The following is an 11494-nucleotide window of genomic DNA, read 5'->3' on the forward strand; positions in this document are numbered from 1 at the left end:
AGCATTTTCTAAGAATCTGAAACTGACAGGTTATTAACTAAATTACCATTATTTCTAAAGGAAAAAAAGCTAGTGGACCAGTTAACTAGACTCTCACCATGTTTCTACCATTTACTTAAAAATGATTTTTTAAAAAATTGTGAAATACTTAAAGCATCTAGCTAAAGGCTGTATGCCCAGATTTTAAGAAAGTGAACATTACAGACATAGCTGGGGACCCCTGTATACCCTTCTTCAAAGGTAACCACTATCGTGAATTGGTTTTATAATTTCTGTACCCAAAGAAGTTAGTATTCTGCATCTTAGCTGATGTGGCTCAGTGTATTGAGCAGCAGGCTGTAAAGTAAAGGGTCATTGGTTCAGTTCCCAGTCAGGGCACATGCCTGGGTTGCAGGCCCAGTCCCCAGTGGGAAGTGCACGAGAGGCAACCACACACTGATGTTTCTCCCTCCCTCCCTCTCTTCCCTTCTCTATACATAAATGTATATTTTTTAAAAAGTTAGTTTGGAAACTTTAAATAAAAGTGTATATTGTATATTACATTATCTTTCTGCAAATTGCTTTTTCCTTCAACTTTATTTCCAAGATTTGTTATTGGTGATAGATGTAGCCATCTTCATTCCCTATCCAGTCTGCTGGCTTACCTCTACCTCTCCACCAGATAACTCTCAAGGTCACCTAGTTGCTAATTCCAAGGGGTGCGATGTGTGTAGCTGTATTTCCCTTTCCTTCCTCAAATTAGTTTCCTTACCATTTACAACAGAGTACTACTCAGGCATTAGAATGGCTACTATCAAAAAATGAGTGTTGGCTGGATGACAAATACCATGTGGCCTCACCTATAAATGGAACCTAATCAACAAAACAAGTGAGCAAAATACAGCCAGAGACATGGAAGTAAACTTACAGTGACCTGTGGGGAGGGGGATAATGGGGAAAAGATAGGGAAAGGTCAAGTCAAGGAACATGTATAAAGGACCCATGGACAAATACCACGGAGAGTGGGATGGAAGATTAACAGTGGAAGGTGGGGGGTGGGTAGGGCAAGGGAGAGTAATGGGGACAATTGTAATTGAACAACTAAAAACTGAGTGTTGGCAAGGATGTGAAGAAATTAGAACCTCTGCACTGCTGGGAATGTAAAGTGGTACAGCTGTTATGGAAAACAGGTAATTCTCAAAACACAATAACCATATGATCTAGCGATTCCATTTCTGGATATTTAATCAAAAGCCTGAGACATACGTAGACCCAATCAGCAGTATCCACAATAGCCAAAAGGTAGAAGCAACCTAAGTGTCCCTCACAAATGAATTAATTAATGATGTACTATTCAGCCTTAAACGGAAGGGATATTCATCCTTAAAAGGAAGGAAATTCTAGCACATGCTATAACATGGATGAACCTTGAGGACATTAAGCTAAGTGAAATAAGCCAATCCACAAAGACAAGATTCCACTTAGATTGGTCAAATTCAGAGACAAAGTAGAATGGTGCTTGTGGGGGGAAGCAGGCTGGGGAAGAAGGGAAGGGAAAATTATTGTTTAATGGTGTAGATTTCAGTTGGGGAAGATAAAGCTCTGGAGATGGATGGTGGTAATGGCTGCAAAACTATGAACATATTTAAGTAATCTCACTGAATTGTACTTTTTAAGTGTATTCTTATTTTGTTTTATTTACTTTTAGAGAGAGGAGAAGGGTGGGAGAAAGTGAGGGAGAGAAACATTGATGTGTGTGAGAGGAACACTGATTGGTTGCCTCTCCCACAACACCAACTGGGGACCTGGCCCACAATCCAAGCATGTGCCCTGACTGGGAACTGAACCGGCAAGGCAACCTTTCAGTTCGTAGGCTGACACTCAATCCACTGAGCCACAACAGCCAGGGTAAGTGTATATGTTTAAAGAAAAGATAACTTCAGCGTTATCCTAAGCCTGTCTGTCACAGTCTCCCTTTTTCATAAACATTTCCCACTACTTTCAAAATATGTATTTCAGTTTATCCCCCTCTGTTTATTCCTAATGCCATTGCCTTAATGGAGAACTGCATGAGTAGGCTGTTGCTATAGTCTCCTGTCCTACTCTCCATTCAATCCCTCTATGAACTTGCCTCCATAAACTGTGTTGCTTATAAAATCCTTTCCCACTAAAAACCCTACTGAATAAAGTAGCAACTTGGAAACTTCAGTCATGAAATCCTTTGTTCAAATTAAGTCAGTGGGACCTGGACAAGCAGAAATGGCACCTTGCAAGGGGAAGGAAAAGAAGGAAGAACAGGTCATCAGCCTCAGACCTCAGGTGGCTGAAAGAGAAGCTAAGGAGCTCCCAGCAAGGAGCTATGTATCACTGCTCTCCACATCAAGCTCTGGGCCACAAGAGGCAATTGAACCAAGACCCCTGGACCAGGGAGGGGCCCAGTCAGCTCTCAGAGCACTTGCCCGCTCAGGAATGAAGATTGGACAGATTGAGAATGACACCCCCATCCCCTCCAACAGCACCCACAGGAAGGGAGGTTGCTGTAGATGCTGTCTGTGAACTGGAGTCCTCAAATTATTGTGTTCTGTTAATAAGTTGCCTTTGTGTCAGCTAAAAAAATAAGTAAGTCAATTAAAATTTTAACAATAGACTGGTTGAAAAACTAGGTCTGCAGCCTTACCTATTCAGTCAGCCTTGCATACTTCTCTCATTGGAATAAAGGATGAAAACAAGTGAGAGTATTAATTCATTTCATAAATTCCTGAGTTCCTACTAGGGTTTGCTAAGCACTAGGGCTCCAATAGAGAATACAATACAATATCTGCCCTTGTGGAAATTACAGTCTCATGAGGAAGGCAAATGTGACAATTGTATAGCTTGACCTCCATGTATATGGCTCTACACATTTCTAAACCATTCCTTTAAGGAACATTTATTTAGCCTGTGTTCCAGTCATTAGAACAGACTCCAAGATCCCTTCTTTGCTATTATAACAGTCTGGTGACAGGACTAAGCAAATATACAAACAGTTGAACATTTCAATGTATGTTATAAAGGAACAATTACTGACCTCTCAAAGCTTATGCTCCAGCCTTCACTAACACATAAAACTACTTGATTAAAGCAAGTTCTTTCATTTTGCAATCCTTTGCCTATGTTCTTACCTAATATACCAGCATACCTTGTGAAGGTATGCTTTTTGCCCTTATCTGCAATGGCAATGACAGGAGCCAAAAATAGTGTTTGGACTTTATTGCTTTCACACTTGGCATTTCTAGTGTGCCTCAGTGTCTGCATTTTCTTGCCTGATAGCTACAGAAACATATATGCTCGCCAGGCTCCTGAAGGTTAGGTTTGGTGCTCCTGGATGAGATCTCCTTGTGGAAATGGAATTCATTGGTCTTTGCATCCTGATATATGTCCCACAACGAATCTCAACTATTTTAAGGAATAGATAAAAAGTGTTGGCATTGCATCAATACTGAAGGCTCAGTCAGGCAATATTAGTTAGACAAGTTTCACAAAAACAGAAACTAAGTGGAAATTTAATCCTCATGTATAGTTGAAAAACAGTATTGAAAAACAGTATTCAATCAAAGATTCAAGAACTCTGCGTATTTCTGGACTTTATTTTTTTAGAGAGAGAATCTTTAAAATCTTTAAAACATATTACTTATTTATTTTTAGAGAAGGGGGAAGGAAAGAGAAAAAGAGAGATTACATCAACTGGTTGCCTCTTGCACACCTCAAATGGGGACCCAGCCCACAACCCAGGTGTGTGCCCTGGTTGGGAATCAAACATGTGACCCTTCAGTTAACAGGCCATTCTCAGTCCACTGAGCCACACCAGACAGACCAGACCCTATTTTTTAATTTAATTTTAAACAGTTTATTGAGGTATGATTAACATAAAGTAAATGGGCCATATTTAAATTGTACAATTTGATAAGCTTTAGTATTTATGTACCAATTAACCATCACCAAAACCAAAATAATAAACATATTTATCACCTCAAAAAGTTTCCTTTATAATCCCTTCCTTTTCCCCACCTAAACCTTGGCACCAGGCAATCACTGATCTAATTTGTGTTTTCCAGAATTTTTAAAAATCTAAACTAGGGTCATACAAGATACACTTTTTTTATCTGGCTTCTTTCACTCAGAATAACTGCAGTTTATTCATGTTGCCATGTGAATCAATAGTTTGTTCCTGTTACATGCTGAGTAGGTAGTAAGTTTGGTACTAACGTCCCTAAAAGTACTACTTTACTGAACTCCACAGATGTTTATATTTTCATTCAGTTCAAACATTTTAAATTTTTCTGGTCTCTTCTTTAACTCATCAGTTATTTAGAATTGTTTTATTTAGTTTAAAATATTTGAGGATTTTCTAGATACCTTCTTGCTATTGGTTTCTAATTTAATTCCATTGTGGCCCTTGAACGTAGTTTGTATGACTAGAGTCTTTGTAAATTTATTGAGACTTGTATTATGGCCCAGAATATGGTCTATCTTGGTAAAAGTTCTGTGTGCACCCGAAAAGGTTATGTATTCAGGTGAAGTTAGATGGGGTGTTCTAAAATGTGAATTAGGTTAAGCAGGTTGGTAATGTATTCAAGTTTTCCTTATCCATACTAATTTTTTTATCTACTTACTCTATCAGTTATCTTAATTGTGTATTTTCTATTTCTCATTATAACTATAAATTTATGTATTTTGAAGTTCTAATATTTACATAAACATTTAGAATTATTATGTCTTTTTACTGAACTGACCTCTTTACCATTATTAAATGACTCTTTATACCTGGCAATAATTTTTGCTTTGAAAGCTACTTATACTAATATAACCACTTAAACTTTGCTTTAATTCATTTTATCATTGTATAACTTTTCCCCATCTATTTATTTTTTGACTAATTATAGACTCAGAAAATTGTAAAAACAGTACAAAGAAGTCACATGTATACTTCATCTAGCTTCTCCCAATGATTACATTCTTCTTTACTATAGTATAATACAAAAGCAAGGAAATTCCCATTGGTAGTCAATAGACATTATTCAGACTTAACCAGTTTTTACAACTACTCATTTGTAACATGTATGTGTCTAGTATCTTATGCAACTTTATCATATGTATAGACTCATGTAACCATCCTGTTTACTTTTTTAAGCTTTATTGAGATATAATTAATTTACTCATTTATAAACACAATTCAATGTTTTTTAGTAAGAGCTGAACAACCATCACCACAATCAATTTTAGAACTTTTAATCAGCCCCCAAAGAAACCCAATACCCACTAACAGTTACTCCCCATATTTGCCCAAGCTTCTCCACTCCCACCACAAATCTACTTTCCGTCTCCACAGATTTGCCTATCCTGGACATTTAATGTAATAGACTCACACAGTATGTGGCCATTTGTGTCTGGCTGTTTTCATTTAATAACGGAATGTTTTAAAGTTTTATTTACATATGTTGTAGTGTATATTATTGTATGATTTCTGTTTATGGCAAAATAATATTCAATTATATGAATATACCACTTTTTTTAATCCATTGATCAGATGATGAACATTTAGGTTGTTTCCACCTTTTTGGCTATTATGAATAATGCTGCTGCTATGCTATTCATGTATGGATTTTTGTGTGAATATATGTTTTCATTTCTCTTCAGTATTGTATATACCTAGGAAGGGAATTGCAGGGTCATGTATTAACTCTGTTTAACATGAACTCGGCATTTACAGAACAAACTGTTGATTCACACAGCACCATGAAAAAACCTCAGTTATTCTGCGTGAAAGAAGCCAAATGACATGAAAATGTTTCCCAATGTGTCTCTACTGTTTTACATGCCTACAGGGAATGTATGAGGGTTCTGATTTCTCCACATCCTCACCAAAATCTGTTGTCTCTATTTTAGCCATCCTAATAGGTGTGAATTTGTATCTAATTATAGTTTTGATTTGTATTTCCCTAGTGACTGATGTTGAGTATATTTTCATGTGCTTATTGACCATTTTTCTATCTTTTGTGGATAAATGTCTCTTTAAACCCTGTCCTCATTTTTAAATTAGGTTGTTTGTGTTTTTAATGTTGACTTGCAATAGTTCTTTGTATATTCTGGATGCTAGACCCTTACCAGATGTGTGGTTTGCAAGTACGTTTTCCCATTCTGTGAGTTATCTTTTCACTTGCTGGATAGTATCCTTTGAAGCACAAGATTTTTAAATTTTATTGAAGTCCAGTTTATGTATTTTTTTTTCTTTTGTTGTTTGTGCATGTGGTATCAGATATAAGAAGCCACTGTAGCATAAGAACCTGGCAACAATGTATTTTCTATTGCTCCCTTCTTGGTCTTTGAAGTTTTTTTATTGTATGTTTCACTTTCATATGTGATTTACTCCTATAGTTCATTGTTTTTTAATATATTTTATTGATTATGCTATTACAGTTGTTCCATTTACCCCCTTCACTCTCCTCCACCCTGTACACCCTCTCCCACCCACTTCCCCCCCTTTAGTTCATGTCCATGTGTCATACTTACAAGTTCTTTAGCTTCTACATTTCTCATACTATTCTTACTCTCCCCCTGTCTATTTTCTACCTACAATCTATGCTACCTATTCCCCGTACCTTTTCCCCCTCTCCCCTCCTCCCACTCTCCTGTTGCTAACCTTCCTTGTGATCTCCCTTTCTGTGGTTCTGTGCCTGTTCTAGTAGTTTGCTTAGTTTCTTTTGGTTTTGCTTTAGGTATGGTTGTTAATAATTGTGAGTTTGCTGTCCTTTTACTATACATGTTTTTTTTTTTAATCTTCTTTTCTTAGATCAGTCCCTTTAACATTTCATAAAATAAGGGCTTGGTGATGATGAACTCCTTTAACTTGACCTTCTCTGAGAAGCACTTTATCTGCCCTTCCATTCTAAATGAAAGCTTTGCTGGATAGAGTAATCTGGATGTAGGTCCTTGCCTTTCATGACTTTGAATAGTTCTTTCCAGCCCCTTCTTGCCTGTAAGGTCTCTTTGGAGAAATCAGCTGATAGTCTGATGGGAACTCCTTTGTAGGTTACTGTCCCCTTATCTCTTGCTGCTTCCAGAATTTTCTCCTTCATTTTTACCTTGGGTAATGTAATGATGATGTGCCTTGGTGTGTTTCTTCTTGGGTCCAACTTCTTTGGGACTCTCTGAGCTTTCTGGACTTCCTGGAAGTCTATTTCCTTTGCCAGATTGGGGAAGTTCTCCTTTATTATTTGTTCAAATACATTTTCAATCTGTTGCTCTACCTCTTCCCTTTCTGGTACTCCTATAATTCGGATGTTGGAACGTTTAAAGATGTCCTGGAGGTTCCTAAGCTTCTCTTCATTTTTTTTTTTGAATTCTTATTTCTCCATTCTTTCCTGTTTGGTGGTTTTTTTCTTCCTTCTGGTCCACTCTATTGTTTTGAGTCCCAGTTTCCTTCCCATCACTATTGGTTCTCTGTGCATTTTCCTTCATTTCTTTTATGGTAACCTGCATTTGTTCATCTAATTTGCGACCAAAATCACCCAGTTCTGTGAGCTTCCTGATCACCAGTGTTTTGAACTGTGCATCTAATAGGTTAGCTATTTCTTGGTTGCTCAAAAGGATGAGTTCTGGGGCACTGATTTGTTCTTCTATTTGAGCCATCTCTCTCTCTCTTTTTTTTTTTTGGTCTGGTCGCTACTGTTATGGTGAGGGGTGGAGCCTTAGGTGTTCACCAGGGCGGGACACCCCAGTTGCTAGATTGTGATGTTGTATGTGAGGGCGGGGTCGGGAGGGAACAATGGCAGTAGCTCCGTTCTCCTGGGACCTCAGTCCCTTCCCTGGGATCCTTGGTTGTGCGCTCTGCCCTGCTCCACAATCGCCGCCTCACTGGGTCTGCCAGCTGCCACTTGCGCACTCAGGGTCCACCTGCTGCGATCTTGCGTGCCCCAGATGCCTTACATGCTCCCGGTTGCCTTATGTGCCCAGTTCTCCCTGTTCTCCAGGCCGAGACCCGCGCCCTGCTGCTGGTCTCCGCCCTTCCTACCAGTCTGGATGAACAGGTCTACTTTAACTTCTTGGCTGTCTGACTTCATTCAGATGAATTTTCTGTCAGTTCTAGGTGTTATTCTGCCTCTAAATTGTTGTTGTTCCAATCTTGGTTGTGTGTGGAGGTACGGTGCATCCACCTATGCCTCCATCTTGGCCAGAAGTCTAGTTCATTGTTATTGCTTTGATTAAACAGCCAATTATCTTTTTTCAAATTTTTTTATTGTGGTAAAATATACATAACATAAAATTTACCATCCTAACCATTTTTAAGTATATAGTTCAGTGTCGTTAAATACATTCATAATGATGTGCAACTGTCACCATTATTCATCTTTAAAACTTTTTTCATTTTGCAAAACTAAAACTCTAAACCTGTTAAAGGAAAACTCATTCACCCCTTACCCAGACCCTGGAAGCTACCATTCTACTTTTCTGTCTCTATGATTTGACTCCTCTGAGTGTGGAGTCATACAGTGTTTGTCTTTTTGTGACTGACACATTTCACTTAGCATAATGTCTTCAAGATTCATCCATTTTGTAGCATATGTCAGAATTTCCTTTCTTTTAAGGCTGAATAATATTCTATTATAATATATAACACATTTTGCTTATCTAGTTAGCTGCTGATATATGTTTGTTTCCATGTTTTAGCTATTGTGAATAATGTTGCTGTGAACATACTATACAAATATCTCTTCGAGATACTGCTTTTAATTACTTTCACTATATACCCAGAAGTGGAATTTCTAGATCATATGGTAATTCTATTTTTAATTTTTTAAGGAATGATCATGCAGTTTTTCACAGCATGTGTACCATTTTACAGTCCCACCAATAGTGCACAAAGCTTCTAATGTCTCCACATCTTCACTAACACTTGCTATTTTCAATTTTGGGGTTTGGGTTTTTTTTTGCTTCGTTTGTTGATGGCTGCCTTCTAATGGGTGTAGGTAGTCTCCCTTACTTTTTTTAAAAATTTAATCTTTATTGTATTTTTTTTCATTATCGTTTATTTAGTCCCAGTATACTGCCCCCCATCCTGAAATCACCACACTATTGTCCATGTCCATGAATCCTTTTTCCTTTTTGCTCAATCCCCCTACCCGCTAACCTCCCCACCCCAGTTTTCATCCTGCTCTCCACCTAGGAGTCTGGCTCTATTTTCCTTGTTAGTTCAATTTGTTCATTAGATTCTACATATGAGTGAAATCATATGGTATTTGTCTTTCTCTGACTGGCTTACTTCACATAGCATAATGTTCTCGAGAGCTATTCATACTGTCACAAAGGGTAAAATTTTCTTCTTTTTTATGGCCAAGTAATATTCCATTGTATAAATATCTCATAGTTGTTTTACCCACTCATATACTGATAGACATTTGGGCTGCTACCATATCTTGGCAATTGTAAATAATGCTGCAATGAACACAGGGGTGATTATAGTCTCCCTTACCTTTGAAAGACAGTTTATTGGATATAGGAGTCTTGGTTGACAGGGTTTTTTTTTTTCTTTTAGTATTTTTAACATATTAGCCCACTGCTTTCCGACCTACAAAGTTTCTGATAAGAAATTTGCTGACAGTCTTATTGAGGATCCCTTGTATGTGACAAGTTGCTTCTTTCTGCCCTCAAAAGTCTTTTTCTTTGTTTTTTTGACATTTTGATTATAGTGTGCCTCTGTGTGGATCTCTTTGAATTCATTCTACTTAGAGTTTGTTGAGTTTCTTTCATGTTTGTATTCATACATTTCATCAAAATTGGGAAGTTTTCATCTTTATTTTTTCAAATATCTTAGCCTTTTCCACCTCTCTTCTTCTGAAACTCCTACAATGCATACGTTAGTTTGCTTGATGATGCCTCATAGGTCCTTTGGCTCTGTTCACTTTTCTTCAATCTTTTTTACTTTCTTTTTCTCAGACTCAATACTTTCTATTATCCTATCTTCAGGATCACTGTTTCTTTTTTCTACCTGCTAAATTCTGCTTTGAATCCCTCTAGGGAATTTTTTAATTTCAGGTATTGTATTTTCAGCCTCAGAATTTCCTTTTTATTTCTTTTTAGGTTTTCTATCTCTTTGTTCATGTTTCCATTTGATTCCACCATAGTTTTCTTGACTTTCTCCACAGCTTCCTTTCATTCTATGAGCATCTTTAAGATGTTTTAAGGTACTTTTCTAGGATATCTGCCATTTGGGTCTTTTTCTTTTTTTCCAGAAATAGTTTCTGTTGATTTTTTTTTTGAGTGGGCCACACTTTCCTGTTTCTTTATATATCTTGTGAAGTTGTCGTTGTTGTTGATGATGATAACCAGACATTTAAATCTAATAAACTGGTAACTCTGGAAATCAGAATTCCCTTCCCTGAATTTGCTCTATTTTTAAAAAGTTATTTATTTTTAGAGAGACGGGAAGGTGGGGAAAGAGAGGGAGAAAAACATCAATGTGTGAGAAAAACATAGATTGGTTGCCCCTTACACATGCCCCAACTGGGGACCAGGCCTAAAACCCAGGCATGCACCCTGACCAGCAATCAAACCAACAACTTTCCACTCTGCCAGACAACACCAACCAACTGAGCCATGCTGGTTGGCCCAAATTTACTGTATTTTTCCATTATTTTGTTTTTTTTTTTTTATTGCTGCAGTCTATCTCTGTGCCAAGGATCAGCCTAGATGTAAACTTAGTGTTTTCTCATGTCTTTTCTAAGCCTGTACCTTTCTTTGGATATATGGCAGTCACTTTCTAGTTTTCCCTGTATATGCAATTGCTTCAGAATGTCCTTGTGTTTATTGCCTGGTTTCTAAAAGGGGAAAAGAAAAATAAATGGGAGGATGAAGAGGAGTTGCCAGCGAGAGTGGGAGGGGCATGCAACAAAGGGGGAAGTTGCTTAGAGCAAAAATTTACTTTGCTGCTTTGGGGGGTTTTGTCGAATGATTTTAGAGAGAGAGAGAGAGAGACATTGATTTGTCATTCCACTTATTTATGCGCTCATTAACCAATAACCAACTTGCTTCTTGTAAGTGCCCTGATGGGACTGAACCCACAACCTTCATGTATCTGGATGACGCTCTAATTACCTGAGCTACCCTATTAGGGCTTGGATTTGTTGTATGATTTCACTTTGTATTGTTATTTCATTTTGTATTATTTAATTTGTTGTGTTATTTCATTCTTTGTACTTTATAATGGACAGGTGAAAACCAAGTTAGGAATAATAAAGTTCTGGCAGTAACTTCTAAGGAATGAACATACATTTTCTAATAGTACTTCCAGGGCCACTTAGTTTTGCTACACCTTCTCTTCATGGTTCATCATCTCATCCTAGGGATAAGAAGCTACCACATTAGTGAATTTCTCAAAATCATTATATACAAAAGTGAGCAGATATTAGAACTAGAATAAATTAACAAGGAGTCTGTTACTTTTTTTTAAACACCATTCTCTTATGATGAAAAACTAGTA

The 11494-nt window shown here is 37.4% G+C and overlaps 1 pseudogene; it reads left to right on the top strand.

The window, feature by feature from the left end:
• The first annotated feature begins 1809 nt into the window (after window positions 1–1809).
• LOC123812883 lies at window positions 1810–2708 on the top strand (annotated as a pseudogene).
• Window positions 2709–11494: the final 8786 nt, after the last annotated feature.

Source organism: Phyllostomus hastatus, unplaced genomic scaffold (genome assembly GCF_019186645.2).
Source record: "Phyllostomus hastatus isolate PE091 unplaced genomic scaffold, TTU_PhHast_1.1 phas_scaffold_93, whole genome shotgun sequence".
Taxonomy (NCBI): domain Eukaryota; kingdom Metazoa; phylum Chordata; class Mammalia; order Chiroptera; family Phyllostomidae; genus Phyllostomus; species Phyllostomus hastatus.